This window comes from Macaca thibetana, chromosome 14 (assembly GCF_024542745.1).
Source record: "Macaca thibetana thibetana isolate TM-01 chromosome 14, ASM2454274v1, whole genome shotgun sequence".
In the NCBI taxonomy this organism is placed as follows: domain Eukaryota; kingdom Metazoa; phylum Chordata; class Mammalia; order Primates; family Cercopithecidae; genus Macaca; species Macaca thibetana.
This window is the reverse complement of record NC_065591.1, coordinates 69,046,951-69,068,292: the sequence shown is the minus strand read 5'-3', so window position 1 is coordinate 69,068,292 and position 21,342 is coordinate 69,046,951. Positions and strand designations below refer to the sequence as shown.

The 21,342-nt window shown below is 40.7% G+C and overlaps 1 protein-coding gene across 11 annotated transcripts in view; it reads left to right on the top strand.

Annotated features, from left to right (window-relative positions):
- PAK1 (p21 (RAC1) activated kinase 1) overlaps positions 1-21,342 on the top strand; it is a 147,977-nt gene that overhangs the window by 55,551 nt on the left and 71,084 nt on the right. For 6 of the 11 annotated variants that reach the window (XM_050757483.1, XM_050757482.1, XM_050757480.1 and 3 more), the window contains one exon: positions 6,585-6,763. The exons of the other annotated variants lie outside the window; for them this stretch is intronic. The gene's annotated coding sequence lies outside the window, so the exon portion shown is untranslated. Of the gene's footprint in view, positions 1-6,584; positions 6,764-21,342 lie in introns of those variants that run through there. 11 annotated transcript variants of the gene reach the window in all.

Genomic DNA, 21,342 nt, shown 5'->3' with positions numbered 1-21,342 from the left:
AAGCTCAATGTCAGCCAAAGGCATTGCAGTGGATAAAAATCTAATGCAACTTCAGGCTGAATTATTGGAAGTATTAAGTACAGTTAAAGGAGGTGATAGTTCCACTATGTTTTGCAGGGGACAGACTACACTTAGAGTATCATGTTCCCCTCGGGGTACCAGGCAGTAAGAGGATCATTGCAAACAGAACTCTATTTAGTGGAGGGTACTCTAGATCATCATTACTGAAAGTGTAGTCTGAACTGTTCCTAGCCCACAATGGGATAAGCGTAGAAATTGAAAGTACTTAGAAATCTTTATAGCAATTTGTCAGAGTAATTTTATGTGTAATGAATCTAATAAAAAGGAAGATGAACTTTATCTTGTATGTCTTTGTTTCTTTTTTTTTTTTTTGGCTTGATGATTTTTTTATTTTAATAGACTTTATTTTTTAGAGTTTTAGTTTCCATGAAGAAAAATTGTGTAGAAAATGCAGAATCCGGCTGGGCGCAGTGGCTCACACCTGTAATCCCAGCACTTTGGGAGGCCAAGGCAGGTAGATCCCCTGAGGGTCAGGAGTTCAAGACCAGCCTGGCCAACATGGTGAAACCCCATCTCTACTAAAAATACAAAAAATTAGCCAGGCATGGTGGCGTGTGCCTGTAATCCCAGCTACTCATGCTGAGGCATGAGGATTGCTTGAACTGGGGAGGTGGAGGTTGCAGTGAGCCCAGATCACGCCATTGCACTCCAGCCTGGGCAACAGGAGTGAAACTCTGTCTCAGAAAAAAAAAAAAGAAAATGCAGAATCCCTCTCTCCCTGTTTCCTCTATTATCACCATCTCATTAATGTAGAATTGATGAACCAATATTGATACATTATTATTGACTAAAGTACATAGTTTACATTAGGGTTTACTCTTTGGGTTGCATAGTTCTGTAGGTTTTGACAAATACATAGTGTGTGTATCCATCATTATAGTATCATACAGAATAGTTTTATACCCTAAAAATGCCCTGTGCTTCACCTATTCATTCCTTAACCGTTAACCCCAACCTTTCAAATACCTGGCAGCCACTCATCTTTTTACTATTTCTATAGTTTAGCCTTTTTCCAAATATCATGTAGTTGGAATCAGCCTTTTCAGACTGGCTTCTTTTACTTAGAAATCTACATTTTAGGTTCTTCCATGTCTTCTTGTGGGTTGATAGTTCATTTCTTTTTTTACTGAATAATACTACATTGTATGACATACCACAGTTTATTCATTCAATCTTGAAGGATATCTCAGTCACTTCCAGTTTTTAGCAATTCTGAATAAAACTGCAATAAACATTCATGAGCAGGTTTTTGTGTGAACATAGTTTTCAACTCATTTGAGTAAATACCTAGGAATACTATAATCACATAATGATGATTCAGTCAGTGATGGACCACATATATGATATAGCCATCATCACATATTAATGCAACATATTACTCATGTTTGTGGAGATGCTGGTGTAAACAAACCTACTGTGCTGCCAGTCATATAAAAGTATAGAACACATAATTATATGTATTATATAATGCTTGATAATGATGATAAATGACTCTGTTACTGGTGTGTATATTTACTATGCTTTTTGTTGTTATTTTAGAGTGTACTCCTACTTATAAAAAAAGTTAACTGTAAAGCAGCCTCAGGCAGGTCCTTTGGGAGGTCTTTCAAAAGAAGTTATTGTTATCATAAGAGATGTCAGCTCCATGCATGTTACTGCCCCTAAAGACCTTCCAGGGGGACAAGATGTAGAGGTGGAAGACACTAATCTTGACAGTGGGACAAGATGTACAGGTGGAAGACACTAATATTGACAGTCCTGACCCTGTGTAGGTCTAGACTAAAGTGTGTGTTTATGTGTTAGTTTTTAACAAAAAGTTTAAAAGGTAAAAAATAAAAATAGATAAGCGTGGTGGCTCACACCTGTAATGCGAGCACTTTGGGAGGCCGAGACAAGTGAATAGCTTGAGCTCAGGAGTTGGAGACCAGCCTGGACAACATGGTGAAACTCCATCTCTACTGAAAATACAAAAATTAGCTGGGCATGGTGGCACATGCCTGTAATTCCAGCTACTCGGGAGGCTGAGTCATAAGAATTGCTTGAACCCAGAAAGTGGAGGCTGCAGTGAGCCGAGATCATGCCGCTGCACTCCTATCTGGGTGACGGAGTTGAGACTCTGTCTCTAATAATAATAATAATAATAATAATAATAATGCTACAAAGAATACAAAAAAGCATTAGAATAAAGCTATAAAGAAAATATTGTTGTATAGCTGTACAATGTGCTTGTGTCTTAAGCCAAGTATTAACTACAATAGGGTCAAAATTTTTTTTTTTTTTTTTTTTGAGACAGAGTCTCGCTCTGTTGCCCAGGCTGGAGTGCAGTGGCCGGATCTCAGCTCACTGCAAGCTCCGCCTCCTGGGTTTATGCCATTCTCCTGCCTCAGCCTCTCGAGTAGCTACAGGTGCCCGCCACCACGCCCGGCTAGTTTTTTTTGTATTTGTTAGTAGAGATGGGGTTTCACCATGTTAGCCAGGATGGTCTCGATCTCCTGACCTTGTGATCCGCCTGTCTCGGCCTCCCAAAGTGCTGGGATTACAGGCTTTAGTCACTGTGCCCAGCCAAGTCAAAATGTTTTTAAAAAATTAAAAAGTTTTAAAGTAAAAAGTTATAGGAAGTTAAGGTTAATTTATTACTGAAGAAAGAAAAAAAATTAAAGTTTAGTGCAGTCTAAACATAGTTTATAAAGTCTACCGTAGTGTACTATAATGTCCTAGGCCTTCCCATTCACTTACCACTCACTCACTGGCTCATCCAGAGAAACTTCCAGTCCTGCAAGTTTCATTCATGGTAAATGCCCTTTACAGATGTACTGTTTTTTTTGTTGTTGTTGTTTTTTAATCTTTTATGGTGTATTTTTACTGTACTTTTTCTGTGTTTATGTATGTTTAGATACATAAATACTATTGTGTTACAGTTGCCTAGTATTCAGTACAGTAACATGCTATACAAGTTTGTAGTCTCGGAGCAGTAGTAGGCTATACCATATAGGCTAGGTGTGTAGTAGGCTGTACCATCTAGGTTTGTATGTGTACACTCTGTGATGTTCACATAACAATGAAATCACCTAATGACACCTTTCCCAGAATATATGCCTGTCATTAAGTGACACATAACTGTATTTAGCTTTGTAAGAAATTCCTAAACTGTCTTCCAAAGTGGTTGTACCATTTTGCATTCTCACCAGCAATGAATGAGAGAGTTCCTGTTGCTGCATATCCCTATTGCCATTTGGTGGTGTCAGTGTTTTGGATTTTAGTTATTCTAATAGATGTGTAGTAATACCTTATTGTTGTTTTAATTTGCGATTCTCTAATGATAAAAGATGCTGAGCATCTTTTCATACGCTTGTCATGTGTATATCTTCCTTGGTGAAGTGTCTGTTCAGATCTTTTGCCCAGCTTTTTTTTTCTTTAATTGGGTCACGTCTTATTGAGTTTTAAGAGTTCTATGTATATTTTGATACAAGCCTTTTATCAGATGTGTTTTCTCCCAGTCTATGGTTTGTTTCTTCATTCTCTTAACACTATATTTTACAGAAATTTTAAATTTTAATCAAGTCTAACATGTCAATTTTTTTCTTTCATGGATCTTGCTTTTGGGGCTGTATCTAAAAAGTCATTGCCAAACCCAAGGTCATCTAGATTTTCCCCTACATTATATTTTAGATATTTTAGTTTTGCATTTTGCAAATGCAATGGTCTGTGATCCATTTTGAGTTAATTTTTGTAAAAAGCATAAAAGTCTGTGTCTAGGTTCATTTTTTTGGATGTGGATGTCCAGTCCTAGCACAATTTGTTGAAAAGACTGTCCTTTCTTCACTGAATTTCCTTTTCTCTTTTACAGTCAGTTAACCACATTTGTATGGGTCTATTTTGGGCTATTTACTTCAATTCTACTGATCTGTTTATCTGTTTTTTTCGTTAATACCACATTGTCATTATCACTGTAGCTTTATAGTAACTCAGTCTTCCAGTAGATATCAATATAGTTATATCTATAAAAATATATTGCCTAGGCCACATCCCAGACCAACCAAGTCAGAATCTCTGCTGGGACTCTAGTATATTTACACATATTTAAAGCTTTCCAGGTTATTCTGGTGGACAGGGGGAATTGAAAGCCACCATACTAAACCATAAAATTATCAACTCCTTGAAGATGTGGTTCTGTTCACTGATGTGTCTATCGCCAGTGACTTGCACAAGATGCTTAAATAGTTGTTGAATGAACAAACGAGTAAAAGAACTGGGAGTATTTATCTTGGAGAAGAGAGAAAGTGGAGGGGCACTTTAGCTTACATACATACATAGTTGCAAGCCTTTAATGTGACCTGCCCTGGAGGACGTTGCTCCTGGAGCAGAATTAGAAATTTACAGAGAGCCACCTCGCTGAATGTGAGGAAACACTGCCTCATAGTGCTAGTGGAAAGTGAGCTCCTCATTCCTGCATGTATTTTAGAAAAGCCTGGAAGACCATCCAAAGGGGATGCTGAATGGAGTGGGAAGTTGAGTAAGATAAGTTGCTATGATTATTGATTATTAGTTTGAAAAGCTGTGTCTAAGGCAGAGGACTACTTCTGTCTCTCATTCACCCTGTGTAAATTGGGATGAAGGACATGGTGTGGGGTTAAAAAAAATCTTAAAATGACTTTGAAGCTGAATCCTCAGACTACAGCAACTCTCCGGGTCTCTATTATTGACCAATTCTTTTTTTTTTTTTTCCTTTTTCTTTTTTTGAGATGGAGTTTCGCTCTTGTTGCCCAGACTTGAGTCCAGTGGTGCGATCTCGGCTCACTGCAACTTCCGCCTCCCGGGTTCAAGGGATTCTCCTGCCTCAGCCTCCCGAGTAGCTGGGATTACAGGTGCCCGCCACCACCCAGCTAATTTTTTGTATTTTTAGTAGAGACAGGGTTTCACCATGTTGGCCAGGATGGCCTTGAACTCCTGAGTATTTACCAGATGTGTGGTCTTGGGGAAGTCACTGACTTCTTTCACCCATCATATTCTGTTTTCCACCAAGTTCTGCTGCTGCTTCTTCCAAGCTGTGTCTTTAGAAAATATGCTTGCTTCTTTTTACATTATCTTACAATATGTTAGTCTAAATCATTACCATTTTCTGTTGCCTGAACCTCTGAGAGAATTTATTATCTTGTTTCTTATTTCCACTCCTACCCCCTTTCTCCACTGAACAGCCAGTGATCTTTTAAAAAATGTAAGTTAGAGTTTGTCATTGTTTTCAAACCTTTCAAAGCCTTCCCACTGATAAAACTTGGAACAAAAGCCTAACTCCTAATTATGACCCGAAAGACACCACATAATCTGACTTCTGTCATGCCTCTTAAGAGCAAGGTTTGGGAGGGGGCAGAGTGAGGTAATACTACCTCCTAGGGAGCATTTGCAAATGTGTGAAGGTGTGTTTTATTGTTTCAGTAATTGGGAGGCACTACTAGAGGCACTACTAGTCTGGGCCATGTTGGTAAACGTTCTATAATGTGTTGTTCAGCTCAGGTTCCATCACAATGCCTGATACACAATAGTTGGTTAAAAAATATTGTATGAGCCCTGGACATTTTCCCTGGACCTCCGTTTTGACATATGTGAATTGGTATAGTGCCTACTTCATAAGGTTGTTTTGAGAGAGACATAACATTTATAAAGTACCTGGTACACGATAGTTCTTAATAAATGGTAGCATTGACCAGGTGTGGTGGCTCACGCCTGTAATCTGCAGTTTGGGAGGCCAAGGCAGGAGGATTGCTTGAGAACAGGATTTGAGACTAGCCTGGGCAACATGGCAAACCCCATCTGTACAAAAAATACAAAAATAACGGGGTGTGGTGGCAGGTACCTGTAGTCCCAGCTACTTGGGAGGCTGAGGTGGAAGGATCACCTGAGCCCGGGGAAGGTCAAGGCTGCAGTGAGCCAAGATCCAACCACTGCACTCCAGCCTGGGCACACAGCAAGACTCTGTCTCAAAATAATAATAATAATAATAATAATAATAATAATAATAATAATAATGTAGCAGCTGCAGCTGCTGAGCTTTCTTTGCTTAGAAGCAGTTATAGGGGCCCACCTAGCGTTCTTCCGGGAGCATTAGAATTAGAACCTGGCACGTTTGGGGAGGGGGGAGGTGTATCTCTTTCCCTGAGGCCTAATGTGAATCCTAGGTCTGACCTGAGGAATCCTAGAAGAGACTCCTCTATACTCAGCTGTAGAAACTAAGGCACAGAGGAGCTCTGGTTGCCTTCCTTGACTCTGGAGCTCACACAGCATTCTGACAAGCCCTGGAAAACCTGGCCCTGGAGAGAAATTACCTCCTGCTGGAGACTGGGTGGGAAGAATAGCTGAGACGGTGAGAAGATAGCCGTCTCCCCGCCCTCAGCTCTGCTTTGCAGAAAAGGAGAAGCGCTCGGCTTCCTCCCGCCTCCTTCCCTCCTTTCTTCCCCCGCCCCTTCTGTTTCGCCAACCCCGACGCGGCGCCTTCGCTGCCGCCCTGCGAGGGCGCGAGCGTGCTGCACCTCGGGAGCTGGCGGCTGAGCTGCCAGGAGCCCAGCCCGGCCAAATCGAGCGGAGCCGGTGGAACAGGGGCCTTGTGGGTACCCGGCTGGGCAGGGAGAGGTGCGGCTCTGCGACGGAAACAATCTCCAGAGATGCCGGGGCCAGCCTTTCCCACCAGGTAATGCCGGCCCTGCCTGGGGCTCCCCTAGCTGGGCCGGGTTCTGGGGGATCTCCGGCTTTCGGAGAATGGTGACACGGGATCCAGTAGATTTTGAGGGGTGTCTTACTTTCCTCTTACCTTAAGGGACCTAAATGAGAGAAGGGGCTGAGGGTGGAACCTTTAGATGAGCCCACCCAGGGCTAGGCCTGCACTGGAATCAGAGCTCTGCCCAGGGAAGGGTGTGAAGGGGAAGCTGCGCCTTTGGGGAACTGCTCTGCCTCAGAAGCTCTGCTCCTTTGCAAGCCACCTTCTACTTGGTGGCCAAGGTGGTGCTTTCCTCTGCTTTGGCTTAGTCGCTGGCCTGCTGGGACTGTGGGAGCTTTTCTCTGTTAAGAGGTTGAATGAACTGGGAGGGAGGAGACTGGGGGGACTGGTCCTGTTCAGACATCCTCTGTGGCTTGAGTTGCCATATCTGTGCAGTGAAGGACTTGACATTGTTTGTTACTTTGGCTTTTCCAGACCATCAAACCTTCTTTTGGAAAGGTGAGCTGGTTTAAAGTGCTAAAATGGGCTGCAGAGATATCCCTCCCTCAACACTGTAGAAGAGAGGAGAACTTGGGAAGTAGACTTTGGTATCCTGTCTTCCAGCCAGCCTTTCGAATGGCATCTTGCTGGTTCTTCAGGGGCAAAAAAAAGACTGAGAATGCTGATGCTTATTTTAGTGTGGTGCGTAGGTGCGTTAGGTGTAGGGAGGTAGGGTTGGGAAGTAGAAGGTCAAGGTATGTTAATGCTTCTAAACTGGCCAATTTTTCTGTCCTTAGATATAAAGTTGCTTTAAACTAGACTCTCTTCTCTGGAGCCCCTTCCTTATTCTGCTGAGTTAATGACAGACGTGCCTGTGGTAATATCTTAATCACTATAATTCCTTCCTTCTTTATTACCTGGCACCAAGAAGCTCATGTCAGGCCCGATAATAACCTACTTTGATTATTTTGGACCTCTTTCCTCCCCCTAGTTTTTTCATGACTCTATGTCTTCCTCTCCTCACTTTTCTATTTCCTCCTCCTGATCATTTTTCCTGCCCCCTGCCTACCTTTTCTCCTGCCATCCCCTTCACCCTTCCTCCTCCCCTCTTGCTTCCCCTTTTGTATTTCTCCCCCTGTGTAGCCAGTTTTTCCTTCCCTCTCTTGGATCCTCCCCCTCTTGATTAGGCTTTCTTCTCTTTTCAAAAATTTTTGGTTAAGCTTTCTCATTATTCGTAGGTTACTGGTTTGTAGAGACCTTTTCTGTGTTTGTGAGGTCCAAACATTGTTTTCTACCTAACTCACCTGCTTCTAGCTTTTACCTCCAAATTTTATCTTCCCCAGGTACCATTCTCTCTCTGTACTGCCTCTGTGCCTTGCTTTGGGCCTGCCAAGAAGCACTTGCTCTTCCTGCATTTGTTTCCTATCTTTTCTGGTGGTGGTGGGGCAGCAGGTAGGCAGTAGGGAATAAGCAAGATGGGAAAACGGGGCCTGAGTGGGAGGAGAGCAAGAATGTCAAGTAGTGCTGGGCAGAGGCTCAAGTTCCCTTTAGTGAGATGAGTGACTGGGAGGACCAGAAACTCTGGCAGCTGTGAGATAGCTGTGGAGGAAAGGAGGTAGCTCAGGGAAGAAGAGGGAGGATAGCAGGGATGGGTTGGAGGGACAGGCAGAGGAGGCCTGGAGGAGAAGACAGTGCTTCTTTGAAGAAGACGGTGGCCTGGACAAGATAAGGGTTATTTGGGGTAGGGCTGTGTATAGAAAGAGAAAGATTATAGTCTGGGAAAGGGGACTGTATAGGTTAATTATCTTCCCCTTTGATTACTGTCTTTTTGAACTGATTTCTACTCAGCAAATTTTTTTTTAGTTAAAAAATTTGAAAGAATTTACCATGTTTATCATGTTTAAAGTGTACAGTTCAGTTTCAGTAAGTACATTTATATCTTTTTTTCCCCCTTCATGCTCCTCACTCCTTTTCCTGGCCTTTGGTAACCACCAGTCTACTCTGTATCATCATGAGATCTACTTTTTTACCTCCCACATATGAGTGAGAACATGTGATATTTGTCTTCCTGTACCTGGCTTTTTTTTAATCTGAAAAAATGGCATCCAGTATCATCCATGTTGCTGCAAATGACAGGATTTTATTCTTTTTTATGGCTGAATAATATTCCATTGTACTTAACTGTACAGTTCAGTTTCAGTAAGTACATTTATATCCTTTTTTCCCCCTTCCTCCTCCCTACTCCCTTTTCTGGCCTTTGGTAACCACCAGTCTACTCTGTATCATCATAAGATTCATCTTTTTACCTCCCACATAAACATTTACCATGTTGGGGTAAATGACAGGATTTCATTCTTTTCTATGGCCGAATAATATTCCGTTGTGTGTATATATACATATATATATGTATACATTTTCATTTTGGCTGTTATAAATAGTGCTACAGTGTTCATGGGAGTATGATATCTTTCATATATTGATTTGCTTTCTTTTAGATATATACTCAATAGTGGAATTGCTGAATCATATGGTTGTTCTATTTTTAGTTTCTGAGGAACCTCCATGCTATTCTCCATAGTGGCTCTACTTATTTACATTTTCACCAACAGCATATGAGGGTTCCTTTTTCTCCCCATCCTTGCCAGCATCTAGTATTGCCTGTCTTTTTCTTTTTCTTTTCTTGAGACAGGGTCTTGCTCTGTTGTCCAGGCTGGAGTGCAATGGTATGATCATAGCCTACTGTAGCTTCAACCTCCCAGGCTCAAGCAGTCTCCTACCTCAGCCTCTGAAGTAGTTGGGACTGCAGGCACATGCCAGCATGCTGGCTAATAAAAAAAAAAAAATTTTTTTTTAGAGGTGTGGTCTCCCTATATTGCGCAGGGTGGTCGTGAACTCCTGGGCTCAAGTGATCTACCTGCCTTGGCCTCCCAAAGTGTTGGGATTATAGGCATGAGCTATCGTGCCCAGCCTTTGCCTGTCTTTTTGATACAAGCCATTTTAACTGGAGTGAGATGATACTACATTATGGTATTGATTTGCATTTCTCTGATGTTAGTGATGTTGAGCATTTTTTTCATGTACCTGTTGGACATTTGTATGTCTTGTTATGAAAAACGTCCATTCAGATCTTTGCAAGTTTTTAAATTGGATTACTTGGGGGTTTTTTTGCTATTTAGTTGTTTGAGCATCTTATATATTCTGGTTATTAATCCTTTGTCAGATGGATAGCTTACAAATATTTTCTCCCATTTTGTGGGTTGTCTCTTCACTTTGTTAATCAACAAAATTTTTGTGAGCTCTGTCCTTAAAGTCGGGGAGTTAGAAGGAAAGCCGAGATGAGAATGACAAAGTTGCTGTTTTATTGACACTCACTGTCAGAATGTGGAATGTGTGTGTGTGTGTGTGTGTATTTATATATTTTTCTCTATAGTGGCTCTACTAATTTACATTTTCGCCAACAGCATATGAGGGTTCCTCTTTCTCCCTGTCCTTGCCAGTATCTATTATTGCCTGTCTTTTTCTTTTTCTTTTCTTGAGACAGGATCTTGCTCTGTTGCCCAGGCTGGAGTGCAATGGTACAATTATAGCCTACTGTAGCTTCAACCTCCCAGGCTCATTATGGTAATTATGGTACTAGGTTGGTGGGGATACAAAAATTAAAACTGGCCTCAGTTGCTGCCCTCAAATGCAGGTCAAGGAATGTGGAAGCTCATGTGGTAAGTATTGTAGAAGGAAGCAGAAGGGGCTGTAATAATGCAGAAGAGGGCACTTTTGATTTAGCAAGACAGTGGCAGAGCTAGGACTTAAGTCTTCTCTGAAGGTGATATCTATTCTCTTATACCCTATTATCTCCTGAGTTTGTGTATACATACAGTGTACAAGGAGTTTTCCTATCTCCTCTTTTCTGCCTACTTTTGGGGGGAGACTCTAGGTACTGCTGACATGAAAAAAAGAACAATCCCATGTGGCAGGTCACTGTGCCATGGCCAAACAACACTCACTACCTTGCAAGGGAAACAGACTTCGTCCCTGTTAACTTCTGGCTTGAGGCCACTTGGGTGACTATGTGCTGAGCTCCCTCTATGAGTCATTTGATCTCTTCCTTCCTTTCCTCCCTGTTCCATTTTCTTAAATTCAATTTCTGGTGGGGTGTAGAGTCCAGAGACCAGATGCAGCTAGGCTAGGCATTTTTACTTCCACTGGCCTCTGTAGAATAGGGATTTAACACCTCATAGGGTTGGTGAGGATAAGATGAAATCATGAATGTGTGAAAATACTTTGTAAAGTGCTGTATAGATGTTATTGTGGTTGTTCCCGAATGCATTTTCAAGCTGTGAAAAAATGCTCAGATGCTATAGCCTGAAAGCCTAGGGTTGCCACTGACAGGCAAGAATAGACATCAAGATTTACTACACCCTTTCTCTGCCCTCGAAAGATTCACAGACTAATAGGAGAGGATTGAGCCTCAATCCTCAATGAGTAAAGGAAAAGGAGTGGGGTAGATAGGGCTTTGGGACTGGTAATGAGCTCCATGGTCAGACAGAGACCATGAAGTATGTGCTTTATTTAAAGTCGAACAGATAGTAGGTGGCAATTATAAAAGATACTTTTAGTGACTTTTTATGATGTAACAAAAAAGGGGAGGGAGGACTTAAAAGTAGATTGACTTCAGTTCAAATCCTGGTTCTACCACTTACTGTTACCTGATTTTTAATATTTTTAAGCTTCATATATAAAAATGGAAGATATTTATACCTACTTTGAAGGGTTATTATAAAGCTTAAAAATAATCATATAAAAAAGAAAAAATAATAATTATATAGTAGGCACTTAATAGCTATACTTATTCTACAAGTCCCCTGACTCCTAGGCTATTAAGTGCCCCTCTTCTGGATTCATGCAGCACCTATGTCTTTCCTCTCACCACTCAATAGTGGCAGTTACCATATTGTATTGTTACTGTGGTTAATGTGTCTACCTTTCCCATTAGTCTGTGAGATTTTTGAGGGCAGAGACAGGGTCTAGTAAATTTTGGTGTCGATACTGGGTGTCTACTCTTTTTTTTCCCTTGAGATAATGTCTCTCTCTGTTGCCCAGCCTGGAGTGTAGTGGAGCAATCTCAGCTTCACTGCAGACTTGACCTTTTGGCTCAAGCAATCCTCCCACCTCAGCCTCCTGAGTAGCTGGGACTACAGGTGCAAGCCACCACACCTGGCTAGCTTTTGTATTTTTTGTAGAGACAGGGTTTCACCACATTGCCCAGGCAGATCTCAAACTCCTGAGCTCTGGTGATCTACCCACCTCAGCCTCCCCAAAGTGCTGGGATTACAGGCATGAGCCACTGTACCTGGCCCTGAGTGCTTACTCTTGCCAAGTCCTGTTTAGTTGCTGAGTATACATTGGTAAGCACAGTAGACTTACAAAAGCATACCGTTGCTTCTTTACAAAGCTTATCGTTTATTGAGGGAGATGTATAATAAGTAAACGAATATAATTACAACTCATGATGATGCTGTGAAAACCAAGAGTTCCATTTGGTCTTGTTAGATTTGAGGTACTGATGAGAAACGCAGGTGGAGCTGTCTAGTAGATGGTTTTTAGGCTGAAAGAGAGCTGTTTGGTCTAGAGATCAAAACTTGGGCATCATCAACCTATTAATATGTAAAGCCATGAGAATGGAGGAAATAATCTTGGGGAAAGTGTAGTGTATCAGTAAGGAAGGTTCTGAGCAACGAAGGTCCCAAGCCTTGGATGTGTGGATGATAGCTGGAGAAGGAGGATTATGCAAAAGAGATAGGAGTAGACAGAAAGATGAAAGAAAAGCCAAGTGAGTGTACTTCCCTAGAAGCCAAGAAAGTAGAGTATTTGAAAGAGAAGAGAGGTCAATTACATTTAATGCTGCCAAGATACTGAGTAATGTGAGGACAGAAAAATAAGCATTTATTTTGGCAAGATGGGGATAACTGATAGTCTTGACAAGACTGCTTTTGATGAAATGGTAGATTGTTAGTTGGCAAACAGAAGGGGAGGAAGTGGAGATAGTTTAAGTAGACAGTTGTTCTGAGAAGTTTTGCTACGAAGGGGAGCAGAGAAATAGGTGGTATTTGGAGGAGGATGTGGGTGTCAAGGGAAAGGGGTGTGTGTGTGTGTGTGTGTGTGTGTGTGTGTGTGTCTGTGTCTGTCTGTCTGTCTGTCTTTGAATAGGAGACACCAGAACTTGTTTATATTCACACAGTATTTCTCAGATCAGTCCAGAAATTTAGATATCATCTTAAATTTTCCTTTTTTTTTTTTTTTATCACATGCTGTATCTAATCTTTAAACCATTTGACTCTACCTTCAATATGTATCTGCCTTTGAATTACTTCTCTTCCCCTATTGCCAGTCATCAAAGCCACCATTAGTTCTCACCTGGATTATTGTAATGACTCCCTAATGGGATCTCCACTTCTGCATTGTTCCCCTGCAGCCTATTCTCCTCTGCTGCTTGAGTGGTCTATTTAAAAACATAAATCAGATCAGTGCTCAAAACCCGTCAGTGTCTTTCCACATTTGCTGCAAAAGCCAAATGTATTGTGGCCTATAAAGTTCCACACAGTCTGACCTCTGGTTACATCTCTGATCTCAGTCCCTTACCACATTTCTCTTTGTTTACTCAGCTTTAGTCTTGCCAATCTTTTTGCTGTTCTACGTGCCCAGTATATTCTCATCTAAGACATTTGTAGTTATTACTCCCTCTGCTTAAAATGCTTTTCCAGATATTACTATGATTTGCTGTCTCATTTAATTGAGGTCTTAAGTAACTGTTTCTCAGAGAAGCATGTCTTGATTATCTTCTCTTATGTACCATACCCCATGCATGCCCCTCCCCCAATAGTCACACATACACATAGACTTGCTATTGTGTATTTATTTGTGTATTTCTCTGTCTGCATCTCTTACTAGACCATAAACTCTAAGAGCGCAAGGCCTTTCTCTTATTCAACTGGATTAGTATTGGTACTTGGTAGATGCTCAATAAATGTTTGTTGAATGACTGAATATATCTAACAGAGAGGGAAAGGTTGACATAGCTGAAACAGCAGATTATACCAGGTGAGAAGGAGTGAAGGAATACAGGGATAAGAGAGAATTGGCTCTGGATGAGAGGAAGAACACCTCCTTCATTGTAACTGGAAGGAAGAAGGAGAACATGGATGCAGATACAGGGAGGCACATAGATTTGAGGGTAGGAAGATGTAGTTATTCTGCCAAGATTTCTATTTTCTCATTGAAAGTAAGCTCATTGGCTGGGCGCAGTGGCTCACGTCTGTAATCTCAGCACTTTGGGAGGCCGAGGCAGGGGATCACCTGAGGTCAGGAGTTCAAGACCAGCCTGGCCAACATAGTGAAACCCGGTCCCTACTAAAAATAAAAAGTTAGCCTGGTGTGGTGGTGGGCGCCTGTAGTCCCAACTACTCGGGAGGCTGAAGCAGGAGAATCACTTGAACCCCCGAGGCAGAGGGTGCAGTGAGCTGATATCGTACCACTGCACTCCAGCCTGAGCGACAGAGTGAGACTCCATCTCAAAAAAAAAAAACAAAAAAGAAAAAAAGAAAAAAAGGAAAAAGAAAGTAAGCTCATTAGCTAAAGGGAAGGGCTATTGGAAAATCCTATTGAATTCCCATTTGAGGTAGGGTAATCATATGTAGGGAAGTGTCTTAGCCTATTTTGTGTTGCTATGATAGAATACCACAGACTAGGCAATTTCTAAAGAAAGGAAACATATTTCTTAAAGTTCTAGAGCTGGGAAGTCCAAGGTACCTGCATCTGGTGAGGGCCTTCTTGCCATGTCATTCCATGGTAGAAGGTGGAAGGGCAAGAGAGCAAGAGTAACAAGGGAAGGGGGGGTGAACTCATCCTTTTGATCAGGAACCCACTCTCTTGATAACTAATTTACGCCTATGATAGTAACATTAATCCATTCATGAGGCCAGAGCCCTCATGATCCAATCACCTTTTAAAGATCTCACCTCTCAACAGTTGCAGTGAGGGTTAAATTTCCAATACTTGAACTTTGGGGGACACATTCAAACCAAAGCAGAAGGTAATCATAACTTTCAAGTGAAAGCGGTTAACTGGATTTTGTAATGTTCTCTAGGACATTTGGCTGCTTCAGTATAATGACAGTTGGGAGAAAGTTGAGTTCAACTATCCCAAAGCTGCGATTTTGCCAGTTAAATTTTGGAAAAGGAGAGAAGGGCAAGGTGTTGATAGTTTTTGATGTTTGAGTAATTTTGATGGACCATGATTAGATAAAGAGAGAGAAAAAGGCAGGGGACTGCTGGATAGTTTATTGGAGCTCAAATTGAAGTCTAGGAATTGTGGAAATTCTTGAGTAAGTGCATGGATAGGAGGTTGTATCTGAAGTGTATATGATTCATTCTAGATATTGGAATTGTTACACATTTTGGTGATAAGATCTCAGGTGTAATCATGAGAGTATTGGCTAACTTGGACTGTAGGTCAGAAAATGGAGTGACTAGGGTGTTGACATGATCATCATTGTGGCTGTTGACGTCACCTAGAATGATGACTAGAGGGGTTCAGAAGAAGACTGAAGCAGGAACTAAAGCCTTTCAGTAGGAGTTACCAGAAAGTGATTAGTAGGCTGCAAAGACGTGTGATAGCAGCCAGTGGAAGCTACTCAAAGGAAAATATAGGTTTTTACAAGAGGGAGAGAAAGACATAGTTTGGAAATGGCACTGAAAATTAAGGACAACACTGATAAGTAGGGTGTAAGAGGGAAAACAGCCTCCAGTTGAGAGGGTTTCTAAAGAAGGCTCTTCTTCAGGGCATAGCCAGATTTCTTTTAAGGTAAAGGAGCAGAGGAGTGTTAGCCAGTGGCAAATGAGAAGTTCCAGAGGGAATAGTGGAAAGGTTTCAGAGTCAGGACAGGGGGAGGGAATTTGGTCAGGTTAGAGAAGTTCACAGAAAAGGTTGGAGATGAGAGTTTGAGTGATCATGGATGACTGAAGTAAATGAAAACTGTAGGACTGATTGATTGATTTAGTCCTAATTACCTTTTAGAGGAGGGAGACAATCCCATTTTCATGCTATGGTTTTTGACACTTTGAGATAAACTATTCCATTGAGGCAACATATGGCAATGTGGGAAATCAGAACATGTTCAGGCAGAGATTGGCTGGAAGGTCAACCAACTAGGAGACAGTACAATAGATTCCATTGTTTCCTGGGAGGTTGAACGGAGTGGCCCCTTTATGATTCCTTCCAGCTCTCAGATTATAAGGGCCTCAACTTTATCATTGCAGGTCATCCAATGGGAGGTTTGGAGGTTTGAAGGTTAAATTTGAATTTTTGCCTTAATTATTGGGAATAACTCAACTGGGGTTGCAGATTAGGAATTTCCCAAGATGGTAGGCAGAGGATTATAAGACCTGTAAGTACTGGTTTCTGGAAGTAACTCTAGTGACTGTCTGCAAGGTGGTAGGAGTGAGGAAGTTGCGTAGGTGTGGATGGGGGTGGGGAGGATTAGAGGTATAGAGCCAGCCTAAAAGAACTTCAGTCTCTCACTCTAAATTTCTCTGGCCTTTCCACTTCACTTTGCTGCCTCTCATTCTTCTCTAATTGTAGGAAGCCTCCCAGATACAGTCACTTGTTCATTCTGTCTCAAATTATGTAATTAGTGTAGAAAGAGAGTTTTCAAGAGAATAATCAGAAGCTAGTAATGTTTTTATCACTCATTTAGTGATCTTAGGTAAATTGCATATCCCTATAGGTTCCAGGTTCCCATAAAATAAAGGTTTTTATTTTATAAAAATAAAACTGGCTGGTTCTTCAGGATCCTTTTAGCTCCTGTGTTTTTTCTGCTAATCCGGGCTGCCTTAGTCAGTGAACCTTGGCTGATTACCAGGTGTGTAACAGCTCAGCCTGGGGATGTAGAGATTAAACAAACTTCAATTTTTTCCCTTGAGTTATTCATGGCCTGGTGAGGACAAGAAGCATGGATTATGGTTGATATGATGAAATTTGGAAATTGTTGCATAGAAGTACATATAAAATGCTATTACATTTCGGGAGCAGAAGTAGTGGGATCTGTTAAATTTGGGGGAAAGATAGAGGTGAGGAGGGGCTTCTGTGAAGGTTGCATAGGGGAAGTGAGTCAGGTTGGGTCTTGAAGAATGAGTAGGAGTTTGTTTGGCAGACAAGTTGGGACATTTTAGGCAGAGAAAACAGCATAGGCAAAGGCAGGAACATGAAAGCATAGTAAGCTAGAATGACATGTTTAGGAAATAGTAGAGATGAAACTAGAAATATAAGTGGGGGAAGGGAACAGATATTTATTGAACATTTATTTTGTGCCAGGCAGCATGCTAGGTGCTTTTATATATGCTTGTTAATTCTCATGATAACTCTATAAAGTAGGTAGTCTTGTTTGTGTTTTACATAAAAGGAAACTGAGGATCAGAAAGTAAAGTAGCTTTCCTAACCGCCCAGAAACAGCCAACAGTTTTCCTCCCTGCTGCTCTAGCAGTTGTTGCTAAACCAGAGCAAGTGGCCGGGCTGCATAGTGGGAGTATCTTTGACATGTTAGAAGGACATCCCTCAGCAAATTCAAGACTGCAGCATTCCAGTCCCCTGCCAAAGAAAACCTCCTGGCACAGTATAATTAAAGATCAGATTCTCATAACCAGGCCTCAAGGGCATACAGTACTCCCCAGTTCTGGATGGAGTGTTGATCATGCCAGTTGCAGCTGCTGTGGGCTGTTTGGACTAAGAAGTGTGATTAGTATATGGAACAAGTTTTATTTCTTCTCGAGTTAATATTAGAGGTTATCTAGTCCTTTCCTTTGCCTCTAGAGTCAACAGTGTAGTGTGGTGTAGTGGTTCTATCATCACACAGGCCTAACTTCAGGTTCCTGCCTCTGCTGCCCACTAGCTGTATGGCCCTGGGTGACTGGCAGCATCTTTGAAACTTTGCTGCTTCTTCTGACTTGTTTACTGTTCTGCATGCATAGCTTGTCAAACAGTAGATGATGAATAAATATTTGCACTGATGAATGAGAAAAATGATACCAGATAGACTTCTAAGTTTTCTGTAAACTCCAAAGTGTGATCTAATGTTAGTGATTATTAAAACAGCCCCAAATAATGCTAAAATCCTAGTTGTAAAAATGGTTAATCCTGAAGGTTTTCTGAGGAAACTGTTTCTAGAATTTTAGCAACTCTATTAGGCAGTGTAGAAGACTCTCTTAAACTCCAGGTCTTATTGTGTGACTTGGACTAAGCACCAGAATTCATTTATCTTCTCTTGTGCTTAGTCCCATTGTGTGAACTCAAGGCATCACTGAGTCCTCAGTGCAGATGGGTAGCAGATGGTCTCCTCCTCCACGCAATACCTCTTTTCTCATTGTCATCTCTCCACAGCCTTGTTTTTTAATTAAAAGCCCCATCTTTTATTTTTAACATGGGGCATTTATTGCACAATTCTAGAGCTGTTTAGAATGGACCATTTTTCTGACTAGTGCTCTATGTGGTGCATAAAAGACCTGCTGTGATCTGCACTGTTCCACTTTTTCAGTCTCCCATTTTATTCTTTTATGTTGCGTTCTGCCACACTGTACTCTCACATTTATGTTATTCTGTGGTCTAGATGCATTTGCCATCATCTTTCTCCATGAAAATCACTCATTTATTGTCTCTTTTCTTTGGGCCAAGCACTATATACTAATGCCTGGACCTACCCCAGACCAATTAAATCAGTGACTCTAGGGGTAGAGTTCAAGCATTAATGTTTTCCTCCTCAACATTTTATTAGGAAAAATTTCAAACATTGAAAGAATCTTATAGTGAGTACCTGTGTACCCACCACCTAGATTCTCCTACCATTAACATTTTCATATACTAACTTTATCATATGCATTATATATTGACATGTATGTTGTTATATCCCTGTTCATTAATCTTATTTCTTAAAAATGCATTTGAAAATAAATTGCAAATATTAATATACTTCTCCCCGAGTACTTCAGCACTGGTGTTAAACTTCAGCACCAGTGAACTTTAAGAAAAAAGCTCACAGGGGATTCTAATAGCCTAGAGTTAAAAACCACTAGTCTGACCTATTTGTTCTTTAAGCTGCTACTCTGAATACCACCTCTTTTCTTAAACTTCACTGATCACTCAAATTCAATTTAACCTTTCTTTCATGTGTGTTTGAACATTTTACTGTTTGTACTGTTCTACAGCACTATTCACAATTGACCTGGTATCGTGGTTTTCTAGGTTCCACCTTCTGCTAACTAGATGGTGATAGCCTCTAGGGTCAGGTCATATTTTATTCATTACCTATCTACCTATGTGCCTTCTTTCACCTATTTATTCTTGGTTTCTAGCATACATAGCACCTTACATATTTTTATATGTATGTTTTTTTTATATGTAAGGTGAACTGCACTTGAACTGCATTTGAATGAAGAACCTGCAACTGCAGCAAAAGGTGTATATAACTTTCATATGTGTTTACTTACATATTCTGGGTTTTTTTTGATTGGAGGAATAAGAATTCATTTATCATTTCTGGTGCTTACGGTAGACTTTTAGTAAAAGTCAAGTCTAGCCCAAATGTGCTAATAATATTTTTATATTTGCCATTGGCTAGATTTGACTAAACTAATCATAAATTAGAAGTAGCAGAACACAAAGGGGCTAGAATTACCTCAGGAACAGTATAGTTGGAAAATCCTTTGGCAGAGAGTTTAAAGATGAGGTCTGATTTAAAAAAAAACACACACACATAAAAATAGACCTACCTTATGATCCAGCAATCCCATGGCTGGGTATCTACCCAGAGGAAAGGAAATTAGTATATTGAAGAAATACCTGCACTCCTGTTTGTTGCAGCACTGTTCCCGATAGCTAAGATTTGGAAGCAATCACAGTGTCTATTTACAGTTGAAAGAATAAAGAAAATGTGGTACATATGCACAATGGAGTACTATTCAGCCACAAAAAAGAATGAGATCCTGTCATTTGCAACAACATGGATGGAACATGTACAATGGAGTACTATTCAGCCACCAAAAAGAATGAGGTCCTGTCATTTGCAACAACGTGGATGGAACTGAAGGTCATTATCTTAAGTGAAATAAGCCAGGCACAGAAAGAGAAACATCACATGTTCTCACTTATTTGTGGGATCTAAAAATCAAAACAATTGAACTAATGGACATAGATAATAGAAGGATGGTTACCAGTGGCTGGAAAGGGTAGTGGAGGGCTAGTGGAAAGCAAGGATGGTTAATGGGCACAAAAAAATAGAAAGAATAAGACCTATTTTTTGATAGCACAGCAGGGTGACTATAATCAATAATAACTTCATTGCACATTTAAAAATAACTAAAAGAGTATAATTGGATTGTTTGTAACACAAAGGATAAATGCTTGAGGGGATAGATACCCCATCCTCCATGATATGATTATTTCACGTTGCATGCCTGTGTACAGAATATCTCATGTACTCCATAAATATATACATCTACTATGTACCCACAAAAACTAAATATTAAAAAAAGATAAGGTTTGAGTTTTGCTGGGAAGGATAAGTAAAATTTCTGTCAGTTTAAAGAGGATTCTGTGCCTACTTTACCTATAAATTGCTGTGTGATCTTAGGTAATTTCCTCTTGCACTCTGGACTTCAGTATTCCTACCTGTAACGTTAGGCAGTCAGGTTGGATGACTTCCAAGGAAGCCTTTGGCTTTGATATTATGTGCATCTTAAAATATTTGATTAACTTGGTTTTGTTTTATACCAGTGACTGTGGAATCCAGGGTAATAAGAGTGGAAAGAGGTAGTTGTTGGTGAGCACATTCGTTCTCTGAATCCCTGTCTGCTTTGATTCAGTATGTAAAGTACCTTACACATAGTGGCTACTTGAAAATTGTTTTCTTTCCCATCTTTATACTGTAGCACTATATCTTTATGCCTTATATAGCGTGCTTCAGAAGGGGCACAAATCACTTCCCCTCTTTGGTTGCCTCTTGACCAGTATTAAGTCTAGAGACTGCATAGTGAGAAACATCAAATTACAGGTCATAGGTGATGGGACTTCTACAGGGGCCATGGCTTATAAATTGCAGAGCCAGGACTTAAACCTGGGTCTCGTGACTTTAATTCCAGTAATCTTTTAAAAAATTGCCCTACCTTTTGAAACCTCACAGTGATCCTGCATTTATTATAGAGTCATTCAGTTGATTCATAATTAATGCTTCAATATAATTAGTTGCTCATAAATTATTAGGTTCCCTGAGCCTCTGGGGCATTGGTAAAATGTGATCACTGTGTCTTTCTCTCTGTTGTATTCATTTGTTGTCCACGATGGATAGAATGGTGCTATCTGAGCTGTCATAATGTTGGCCTCATCCCTAGCTTTATATTGCAGCATGTCTGAGGCATTGGTTTTTCATCCTTCCAAACTTTTGGTCTACAGAGACTATTAGAAGATTAAGGTGTGTTTGCTCACCTTATTCAAAAGTTGAGCATGTTTCTTGTTTTGGACCTGTTTTCCCATAG